The 12,129-nt window shown below is 36.5% G+C and overlaps 1 long non-coding RNA gene across 3 annotated transcripts; it reads right to left on the bottom strand.

Moving 5' to 3' along the window:
• Positions 1 to 5,292: 5,292 nt before the first annotated feature.
• Positions 5,293 to 8,206, bottom strand: LOC131238766 (uncharacterized). Of its 3 annotated transcripts, XR_009168044.1 has the most exons (5): positions 7,754 to 8,206; positions 5,968 to 6,086; positions 5,805 to 5,882; positions 5,697 to 5,724; positions 5,312 to 5,407 (listed from the first exon to the last, which is right to left on the bottom strand). It is a non-coding gene; the product is annotated as an uncharacterized LOC131238766 (long non-coding RNA). The 3 variants fall into 3 exon arrangements; XR_009168042.1 differs by lacking the exon at positions 5,697 to 5,724 and having other exon boundaries at positions 5,293 to 5,407; XR_009168043.1 differs by having other exon boundaries at positions 5,360 to 5,724.
• Between the last annotated feature and the right edge of the window lie 3,923 nt (positions 8,207 to 12,129).

Genomic DNA, 12,129 nt, shown 5'->3' with positions numbered 1-12,129 from the left:
CGTCCAGTGTCAATCCGCAAGGCCCTGTTTCGTGTCCGGATGCAACCCGACTTTTGCGGGCTGTGGTGTGATCTCGGTGATGATCAGACGGCTGATCTGGACCGTCCATCATGTAGGAATTCCCAAAACGTCCCAGGGGACGTTATCATTTTAGAAAGATAGCAAGGGAAGAGAGGAGTGCAGCGCCGTTTTCTCACCACCTATCGGTACGAAAACTCTTACGCACGCAGCCGGAGCTCCTTTCGCACCAACCTGTTGCTACGGAAATTCCCCACCAACCTTACGCACTCATAGCCGACTTCCATCAGCTATAAAAGAGAGAGGAGAAGAAAGAGAAAGGATCATCATCTAATCTTGGGCTGGACGTGGAGTAGAGAGACAGAAAGATAGTAGAGTTGTTTTTTTTTTTTCTTTCTTTTTCTTTTTCTTTTATTTTGTTTTGTTTAAGGGATCCAGCCCATTCATGTTGGGCTGAACCTCTTAACTAGGGCTAAGAAGAGAAGCTTGTGGAGTGATGGGACTGATTCCTACGAGGCTATTGATGTTTGAATGAATTTGATCTTAGTTGATAATTAAGGAATGCCTTTAGTTGTTAATGGTTTGTTGTGATTGAAATTACAATAGATCTGCGATGGCTTGAGTATTTTCTTTTCCTTTTTGTGATTATGAAGTTAGGAAGCCCTGTTGTTCATCATTGTCTCCTGGGCATGGTTAGATGACGGCACCCTTCCTACCATTCATACATCTCTCAGATTGACTGTAGATCAGTTTAATTATGTTGTTTGCTTTGTCTCATGGGCATGAGTTTGTGATGGAATTCATTCTAATTTACTTCAATCTTATTTCTTTAAAACTAGATCAAAAGACGTTCAAATTTGATTTTCAGGTTATATGTTCCAAATGGATGAAGATGGGACTTGAAGTCCAGTTGAGTTCATTAATCAACCGTAGATCTCCTTGATCTCTACAAGTAGATCCTTGGCACCCTAGTTCCCTACCTCTAATTTTTACTAGTTTTTAGATTAATATTTTTACCATTATTTCCTTAAAATCCCTCTGATTTAGATATCATCTTATTCTAGTTCTAGTTCTATTTAGTTTCAGTCCCTATGGATTTGACCTTAGTCTTACCGAGTTTATTACTACATCACAATCCTATACTTGGGGTGTGAACATTCATGGCTATAACATGGCTTTGAAACGTGGCGCATTACAAATTTTTTCTATGATGGACTGACATCTTCCATGCGCCAAGTGGTCGAAACAATGTGTAATAGAGAATTCATGAATAAAGATGTCGATGAGGTATGGGATTACCTCGATAGACTTGCTGAAAATGCACAATCATATGACCATTACCCAAAATCGAATACCACATCTAGGCCAACTCAATCTAAGGAGAAAGGTAGATTGTATCTCCTAAAAGAAGAGGATGATCTCAATTATAAAGTGAATAATCTCATAAGAAAATTAGAGGCTATAGAAGGAAAGAAGGACCACAACACGGCTTTGAAACGTGGCGCATTACAAATTTTTTCTATGATGGACTGACATCTTCCATGCGCCAAGTGGTCGAAACAATGTGTAATGGAGAATTCATGAATAAAGATGTCGATAAGGTATGGGATTACCTCGATAGACTTGCTGAAAATGCACAATCATATGACCATTACCCAAAATCGAATACCATATCTAGGCCAACTCAATTTAAGGAGAAAGGTGGATTGTATCTCCTGAAAGAAGATGATGATCTCAATTATAAAGTGAATAATCTCATAAGAAAATTAGAGGCTATAGAAGGAAAGAAGGATAATGTTAATGAAATTGTTTGCGGTATCTACAATATCTGAATTTCGAGGAGTGTTGAATGAACAAGCCAATGCCGTAAATAACTATCAAAGACCTTTTAATGGACCTACACTACGCCAAAATCGTGAATTTACGACGGACCAAATCCGTCGTAAAACCAAATAAACGATGGATTTCGTTCGTCGCTGTTTACTGGTCGTTTAATCTACGACGAATAAGGTCCGTCATAAAAAATAGAAAATCCGTCGCAAAATTCGAAAAAACCCGTCATTAAAATATTTTCGACAGACGGACCTCAAATCCGTCATTGATTTTCAACTTGTTCAGAAATTAGCGAAGGATTTGGTCCGTCGCTAAAATATATGTAAATTAAAAAAAAAGAAAATCAAATTTTTATTTGTTTTTAATGATACACTTGATAGTCATTCAAAAAATAATTCACACGATTGTTTAATAAGAATTCTATTCATAAAATTGGTAACAACTCAATTCAATAGAAGAAATAGCCTGTGGGGCTAACCCAAACAACAATTACCATAGTTTCAAGTTGGACGTGAAACATTGACTTGCAACGGGGCATTCATAACCTTTACATTGGTGCCTGAAAATGCAGTTGAAATAAAAAATAGTAACAGTTCATATTAAATGGAAAAAATGCCAAAGATAGGACGAGTTCAGATCAACTACATGGATACCAGGTCCATGGGCCCCACTCATGCAAACTCAAGATCCAAGGACACAACATATCGTTGGGATGAAGACTAGAAATCCTTGGAAAAGGGAGGAAAAAAGAAAAAGTGCCTGGAGACTGTTAAACAATGCCCACACCATGGAAGCAAAATTCATGTTTACCTCCACGTACCTATAGTTGTGTCAAAATTGCAACTTGAAAATCCAAATGAGAAACATAAACATGAATAGTAAGATTTGTGGACCAGAAATAATAACAAATTACCAAGGATCATGGTATAGATAATGCATTGCAGCCTTGTAAGCTACCTGGAATATGAACAAATACTCCTCATCTGCGAATAACAGATAGGCCTGTAGTCAGTAAGAAAGCCTTTGAGAAAAATGAACAATGAATTTCTTGGAGTTGCATACAGAAAAGAGAATATGTACCAAATGATAAACCATATCTCATATTATTTCTTTTATAACTCCAAAAGGGAAAAGGGAAAAGGGAAAAGGGAAAAAGATCCATCAAGGCAACAGATAAGACATGGTTTTATGATTTGATCAATATATGAAATAACTATATTCATCAATATGGGCTTGAGAGCATAAATTGGATGCAAACAAATCCAAAAACATTGGCTCCTCACTGAGTTCTCTATATACAACAAAACTACACTATGCAATTGAAGATTATACATGCTGCAATGCCTACAATATTATGGGACCAAATAAGTCAAAAACCATATCAAGTTAACATAAAACAGAGGTTACGCCCACATATATATGGATTCATGACCATCAACATGCAGCTGCACATGCCAATATGGAACATGTGTATGAGACCCCAGCTTTCCATTAGATACGCCACATGCAAGAATCAGTCTCTTTGCTCCTCAAGTCTAGCGCAATATACAAAAGAAATGGAGGCTAATACAACTCATCTAGAACATCCATGGGCTTGATGCTTATAGCATTCCCTCACAAAAGAAGGCTCATAAGATGCTACACATTAAGAAGTAAACCAGAATTTTATTTATCCGAAAGTGCTAACTGCCGAAATTTTGGAATACCTTCTCAACGAAAAAAACCAGTAGACTAGCAAACAAATAAAATGAAATAACTGTTCTAATTGCTTCATCTCTCTAATGTTCCGTACAACAGACCCAATCAAAGGAGACTTCAAATCCAAATAAAAGAAACAAATCTCATACCTACTCTTTAAGGCAGAGAATTCTATGCAACTCAAAATTTTCATTTCTGAATAGAAGACCCAAAAGAAACCGCTTCTTTGAAATTGGAAGCATAAGAAGCAGTACCTTTGAGATTCTAAGCATACCTTTCTCAAAAGACTCATCGTAGTCATGGCCCTATCCCAACTATTTGGAGTTGGCAACTTGGCATCATGAATCATGTGTTGTCAATCATGATTAGGCACACAGTTGCAGTATGGGGATTTGCATGTGATTTGTTAGAAACGTCGTTTCTTATAGAGAAACAAAGACAGAGGAAGAAAGAAACTGAAAACTGGAAAAGCCTTTGATCGAGTCATCTTTAAGAATGTAGGATAACTTTCTATTGCCTTTTCTTTTTTATAATTGAAGGACTACCATTCATATGATACAGTGTAGATACAATATGCAAAGACTTTGATCCCAAAGAATCTGAACGGCCCTAAATGACACATCTGAACTTCTCTAATGCTTTGATCGAGTCATCCAACCAGCCAAAAATTCATTAAAGAATGACTTCACCAGAAGCAGTTCCGTTACTAGCTACTGATCATTTACAAACCCTTGGCCACCGTGGTCATGTTTCAGTCACATGCGCTGGAAAAATAAAAGATAGTCCCCACCCAATCCTGTCCCAAAATAATAATGAACTAACAGCAACAAAATAGAAGTTCTGCACAAACATAAGCATCACACAACAAAAGGTCGCAAACTTTGGAGCTGGCAAGGACTTCCACATTTAGTTGCTGACAACCATGTATTACTGAAATGCTCCCAAATTCCCATCTTAATCTATTGACATACAGATGCACACCAAGTAAACATGTTCTTCTTTATGGTTTTCCTACTGATGTCATGCTACCAGCAGTTTTGCTTTTGATATTTGCTAACAACTGCTTAGCTAAACGTGGTTTATGCCTGTGGGACACAATCTGGACGGTCTGTGCTGACACGTGTAAGCTGTGTTCGGTGGATGTAAGACAGCCACTTAACAATTGATGGCTTTTGGAGCAGCATAGACTAAAGAAGGCACCAAAAAGCACTCACTGGTCCAATGTCAATTATCTTTTTTTTTTCCCTGAAAGATAGTCCAATGTCGATTATCTACAGTAATGAGAAACAAAAACTAGCTTCATGATCAGCAATCCTCTGCACATAAAGATGCATTGAGACAGATGAACAAACTGAGATACTGCGCATGAATTATTCTCGCTTTCAGAAGATAAGGTCACCCAAACAACTGATAAACGGGGAGATTGTTTCTTATCCATTACAGCATTGCAACCTAGACTGAGAAGGTGGAGATTTAAAGCATTGTTTATAGACATATCATACATTGTAGGAACCATAAATCAATAATAACCTGAACCATTATAGGATTTAGCCCTGATGGAGATAAATAAACTGCTGGTCCAGCATTCAGCACAGATTCAGCCTACAGTTTCCCAAACATTATAATGAATATATATATACAGAGAGAGAGAGAGAGAGAAGTTGAATCAGTGAAACGGAGAAAGGTAAGAAATCATACAGGGGAGTGCCCCATACACAATGTCAAAATAGTATGACCAAGCTCTAAAAGAAGAGCTCCTAAATGTTGCATGGCCACTCCTACTTGCATTGCTTCTGCCTGAATTTGTCCCCGTGTCACTGGATCAGTTCCCCCCTCTTTCAATGCGCCCTGCATTATTCTATGGAACTGCAGAAAGTTACGATTAAGCAAAACTAGAAACAAAAAACTAGTTGGCAAAAGATTTAGAGTGTAAAATTGTGCATCATAAAAGTCAAAAAGTAATTTCCATGGAAAGAAAATGCCTTGTCGTGCCCAAATTACATCAACGCATTGCTTATGGCTCTGAAGAAGAATGAATGGACTAGGCCTATAAATGCAACTTTATGATAATGACTCTCCAAAATTTTAGTTGTACACAAGATGACAGCTTTAAAGGAAAGCCACTAGAGCAAGATGCAAATCAACACCTTGGGATGGTGGGCCAGCCACATTGGCCTGATAATCACAAACACCCAGATGAGAATACAGTTGAACCTCAATGTAAACTGTTACTGCATAAACAAAGCATTACTCACAGCTGTAGGTGTATTGCTCACCCCGCCACTAGTAGCCACATTTCCAACTCCAACAGAATTCAAAACTGCTCCAATAATCTATGAAAGAAAGCAATGAGAAAAATTAGCCTACAAAACTGGAAAATTGATTGTGATTCACTTATAACAAAACCGATGAACATACCAGCGTAAGGTCAGGTACAATGCCTTCACCTTGGTCCCCAATATTGAAAGTTCCCAGAACCACACTGTGTGAAATTTGCCCAACCTTGTTACGGGGGGCACCAGGAGTTGAATCATTTCCTGCAAAATAAAACAAATGCTCCATATAGTAAACCTCCATATCAGTTCTAAAAGAATAATTCATGGTTGCAAATGCTTAAAACTGTAAGACTCTTACAACTAGGCTGTTTCCTATCATGATGAGTAAAAAAGAAAGTTAAGGGGCCATTCCATGGGCTTAGCAAACTCTAAAGGTGGAGTTATGTATAGAGAGAAAAAAAAAAAAAAAAGAGGGCAACTTATACAAATAAAGCTTTAATTAAACCCGTGAAACAAGATTACGCAACTGCCACACTGCTTAAGGAGATCCATCCATAAAATACAAAACACCAGATAGCCCAACACGGATATCCACTCGATTAAGTTCTAGTTCGGTCAAATTTAGAACCTGCAAAATTTCACATAGTGAGCACAGCCATGCAATTTATAGAAAAAACGAACTAATACAAACTACCGGTTGCCATGAACTTAACAAATTGAAGCAGCAACAGCCCCAAAACATGTTTGGCATTCAGATTCTGAAATAGACCACATTCAGGCATGTAATCTTGGAATGATAATGTCGATCGCAATGAGCTGTATTCCCAAGCCATATGCCTACAACCACGTAGAGACATCCTTAGATGATTAAGGTTGGTGTATCCCAGCCTGAAAATTTGCAATTTCTCTGACCAGACTTTTTAACCTGTTGAGAAACCAAAATACAATCCACAGAGCCCAACTAACTGTTCACAGCTGAAAAGGAACTGAATCTCTAGATATGACAGTTCATTGTAACAATGAATAGAGTAGAGCTTGTGTTAAACTCCATGCTACCCTCTCTAGATCTCTGCAACTTAAAATGCTCAAAGTAGAAATTGGACCTTAAATAGGGGAGGCTTAGATCTAATGCCAAAAAGAATTATGTATTTGGTTTCTGACAGAAACAAGGACATTCTATTTATAGTTAAACTGTCATGATTTCCCCCCGTCTCTCCAGAGCCAGCCCCTGGCGGTGTTTCTGACTGGATTGGCTGTCTTGCAACTAAATGCAGTGTATGCCCATCTTCCAGATCTAATTATATTCAAGAGACAACAGAGCGCACGAAAAGTAACAGAACATGGAAAGGATGGATGAATGCATCAACGCAAATTACATTATGGACATTAGAAACATTTGCTCCAAGCATACGATGCAAGGGATATTAGAAACCAAATCAGGATTTTCTGGAACAGAGTTCAAAATAAAGAGAGATTTTAACTTATCATCACCATCGTAGCCTTGTTCCGGATTATTAGATGCACTACACTTGAATTGGAATATTTTAAATAATGTAAATTATTAAAAAATCCAGGTAACCAAGGATTGGTGCATGTATACAGTTATCAGATATTCTAACTAATAAGCATCATTATGTAAGTATTTAATTTCTATCAAGTGAAGACCCAACTACAGCCCAAGCTCTAATCCACAAAATCAAAGCAGAACAACCCTCTGTTCAGCTACCACAACACAAATCATTCCTTGTTGAGCCATTTCATCAAACAGTTAGCATGGATGAAATATAAGAGGTATTACACAATGGGGTTTTTTAGTTTTTACGAGTGGGGCCATTATTCGGTGACCTAAAATGATGATATTATGGTCCATGCACCAAAAATCTAAATGGCAAAACAAAATCTGAGAGAGAGAGGGAGAGAGAGCTTACAGAGAAAACCCAAATCTCAGCGAAGAACAGAGAAAACGAGGCCCTCGGAGAAAAAGAGCGGCATAGAGAGATAGAGAGAGGAAGAGATCGAACTTTTGGAGAGGAGCCTCGGATTCCTTTGATTTCAAGAGATCGAACCTATGTGAATGGTAGATCTTCGGCGATTCAAGTTTAAAAAATTACAAAAGAAATCTGGAAAAGGAAATCATAATAGCAAGCTCATTCTCTGATTTCTGGAGGAAGTTTCTTTTGACTCCTTGATGCTCTTGCTCCTGCTGAAAGGCTCGAGATTTGGAATATAGGCGTTACTTCTCTAGGCATTGCAGATCGTAGAAGCAGCTCTCGATCAAGAGATTTGGGAAGCCTCTAGAAGAAGTGATGAAGAAGATGAAGGAATAGGAAGAGATGTTATCATCTTTGCAGAGATAGAGAGAGACGGAGAGAGAGGGAGAGAACTGGTTAGGGCCGGCGCCCTAACCAGATATCGCGAATGGAATGGGGGAACGGTTGAGTAGCCGGACACGCTACTGAAGTGACGTCACCAAGTTCTGTGGACCCCATTATGATGTACGTGTTATATCCACAACGCCCATCCATTTGTAGATATTATTTTAATGCATGAGCCAAAGAATGAGGCAGATCCAAAGCTTTAGTGGACCACACCACAGAAAACAGCGGCAAAATTGATGCCCACCGTTGAAACCTTCCTAACGCCCACCATGATGATTTTTTTGAAATCCAACCTGTTCAAAAGTTAAAAAAGACATTAAAGAAGGGAAAACACGAATATCAACCTGATTGAAAACTTTTATGGCCTTTAGAAGTTTTTAACGGTGGCGTCACTCTCCCCACTGTTTTCTGCGGTGGGGTCCACTGGAGATTTGGATGTGACTCATTCTTCGGATCTTATCCTAAAATGATCTCTCTAGATGGATGAACGGTGTGGATACAAAAAATACATCATGGTGCGGCCCAGAGAACTTGGTGACGTCACTTTAGTACGTCAGTAGCTAATCCGCGTCCGGGAATAGGCTGGGTGATGTCAGCAAGTTCTGTTGGTCCTATCATAAGGTATGTGTTATATCCAAACCGTCCATCCATATGGCGAGCTCGTCATAAGGCTTCCGACGAAAAATAAGACAGGTTTAACTATCAAGTAGACCACACCATCAAAAGCAATGGGGGATTGAACATCTACCATTGAAACCTTTTTGAGGGTCACAGAAGTTTTGGATCAATAAGAAATTTGTTTTTCCTCTTCATCCAGGTCTTTGTGACCTTATGGACAGATTAGGTGGAAAATAAACGGTATGGTGGGCCCTATGAATTTTTTAATAGTGAAAATCACTACCCTTTCTGGTATTTATGTGTGGTCCATTTAATCTTTGGATATGATTCATTTTTTGGATAATTTTCTAAAATGATCTCGAAAAATGGATGAACAGTGTGGGCTGAACCCAAATTTCGGTAAATCCAAAGCTTAAGTGGACCATGCCACACGATACAATGTGGAATAATGATTTCCAAAGTTGATACCTTCCTTGTGGGCTTCCTTGGGCCCACAGTAATATTTATTTGCCATTCAACCTGTTCATAATATCAAAAAGACACGAATGAAGATAAAACACAAACATCAGCTTGATTCAAAACTTCTATGGCCTTCAAGAATTTTTCAATGGTAGAGGTTCAATTACACTATTTCCTGTGGTGTGGTCCACTTGAGCTTTAGATATGCTTCCATTTTATTCTTTAGACCTCAAATTATCTATTAACATGGATGAACGAAGTAGATAAAATAAATAAATAACGGTGGACCCACAAAGTTTACTCAGTATACTAAGGGTAATGAGTAACTCACCTAAATTTAGTGGAGAGGGGTTTCCTTAAAATATCTATAATCATATATTGAGTCTGCCTAAATGTGATTCACATATCCAACCCACTCATTATGTGTGTCCCACTTGGATGAGGGGTGAGACCAAGTTTCAGCCGCATCTAAAACTCATGTGGGCCCCACCAAGTGCTTTTATATTTTTTAGGATGTCTTCACATGGGTTTAGATGGTATGGCCCACCTGAGTTTCGTATACGGATGATTTTTGAGATATTTTATAACCTAAAGGGGACACATCAAATGCACGGTGTTGATATTCGACACACATCATGACGGGGCCCACAAAACTTACTAACATCAATTCTTAGGTTCTCGCGAGGTCAATAGGTTGGCCCATTTTATATGTCTGGTCCATTCACTCTATTTTATTGATCAATATCCTCAATTTGACTAGTTACTCGCCTCGATCAAGCTACATGTGAGAAAGATATTGGGCATACAAGATTGATCAACAATTTGAGTGAAATTTGATTTAAACATCTGAAGTTATTTACTCTTCAATCTGAACTAATTAGATTGTCCGAAAACGATTAACGGTTCAATTAGTGGATGTGCCTAATAATTTATTAAAAAATATATAATTTTTTTCACAAATAAATTTCAATTTCCATTTAAAAATAACATTTTTTTTTAAAATGTATGTTTTTTCTCTTAATTTTTCTTTGAAAACTTTTAACAAAATATCATTTTTATTATAAAATATTTCAAAAAAATTTAAAATACAAATTCTGAATTTTATTTTCAAAATCTCAAAAATTTTCTCAAATTTTAATTTTTTTTTTCCCAAAAATTCCAAAATTTCGATTTGTTTTCTTCAAAAGCATCATTTTGTTTTTTAAAATGATATTTATTTTTTTTTCAAAATCTCAGTGTTTTTATAAATAACTTTTTCATTTAATTTCAAATTTTGAACATTTTCAATTATTTTTCAAAATCATAAATTTTTTCAACTTCTTTAATTTTTGTTACAAAATGTTTGTTTTTTGTTAAAGTATCAATTTTTTAATATCGCTTTATTTTAAAATTTTCAATTCTTTCTAACTTCTCCAATTTTTTTTAAGCATTTTTTTTCGAACTGGTCAATTTTCATCGAACTTCTCAATTTTATTTTATTTTTCAAAATATAAACTCTCATTTTCTTTTTCAAAATATTTTCATTTTTCAACATAGTGAAAATTTTCACATATTTTAAAATCTTTTTAATTTTCTTTATCAGGATATTATTTTTTTTCTCGAAATCAAATTCTTTTTTTTTTTCAAATTATCAACTTTATTCAATATTCTTTTTTTCCCCACAAAATAGATTTTTATTAAATCACGATTTTTTTTTTTTTCAAAATCTAAATTTTTTCTCAAACATTGTTAAAATTTTTAAACTTCTCAATATTCTTTTTCATGTGATATTATAAATCATTTATATATTACTTTTAAATTAAAAAAAGAAAAAAAATCCACTCATTTAATATAAAAGTAAATTTTATTTTTATTTTTGCATTTAAACAATTGTTAAAAAATAATCTTAGATACAAATTTGTACAATTAAACCACCGAAATTCTATTAAAAAACAATTATTAGACAAAAAAAACTTAATTTTCCACCATATTTTTTAAAAAAATGAAAAAAATAATGTTTCGAGGCAAAAGTCCTTTTACGACGGACCATGATCTGTTGCAAAAGCAACTGAAAAGCGTCGCCATTTGGCATTTTGGGCGGGAATTTGGAATTGAACATAATCCGTCGCAAAATCAAAATTTGCGACGGATTTAGTCCGTCGCCCATTTACGACGGACCAACATCCGTCATAGATAGGTTGTAAATCAGATTTTAGTGACGGATTTCGGTCCGTCGCGAAATTCCGCGACGTTTGGACTACAGATTTTCGAGAAAGACGGGCTTGGCAACGGACTTTTTCCGTTAGCGACAGATTAAATTCATCGTTAAACCAAGCGATTTTTGCAATCGCAAAAATACGTCACAAATTCACAATTTTAGCGTAGTGCTACCTCTAATACGTACAATCCTAGTTGGAAAAATCATCCAAACTTTAGTTGGAGGAGTGAACAAACTGTTACCCCTCGAGGTTTCTTCAATCAAAATTCAAATCAGGGAAAACCTCAAAAAGAACCGGTTCAAAATTCCATACAAGAGCTGACTTAGGTAGTGCGAGAATTTACAAATTTTATGCAAAAGATGGATTCATGTATGACGGTTATAAAAAAGGGGATGCTTCCTCCACAACCGCTCCCCAATCCTAAATCGCAACGCGAGATAAATGATCCCAGCTCTTTAAATCAGATGGAGCATGTTAAATCCATCACCACTCTTAGGAGTGGAAAAATTATTGATAAAAGCTTTCCGGTTAAGCCCGAAAAGCCTCAAGAACCAGAAGAGGACAATAATGATGGATCTAGTGATGCCCCACAAAAATTAGAACCAGAACTTTTAAAGAAGCCAGTTGCTCTATTTCTCCAACGGTTGGTTT

Source organism: Magnolia sinica, chromosome 3 (genome assembly GCF_029962835.1).
Source record: "Magnolia sinica isolate HGM2019 chromosome 3, MsV1, whole genome shotgun sequence".
NCBI lineage: Eukaryota > Viridiplantae > Streptophyta > Magnoliopsida > Magnoliales > Magnoliaceae > Magnolia > Magnolia sinica.
Note: the sequence above shows the minus strand (reverse complement) of the source record. Positions and strands in the feature narration are given on the sequence as shown.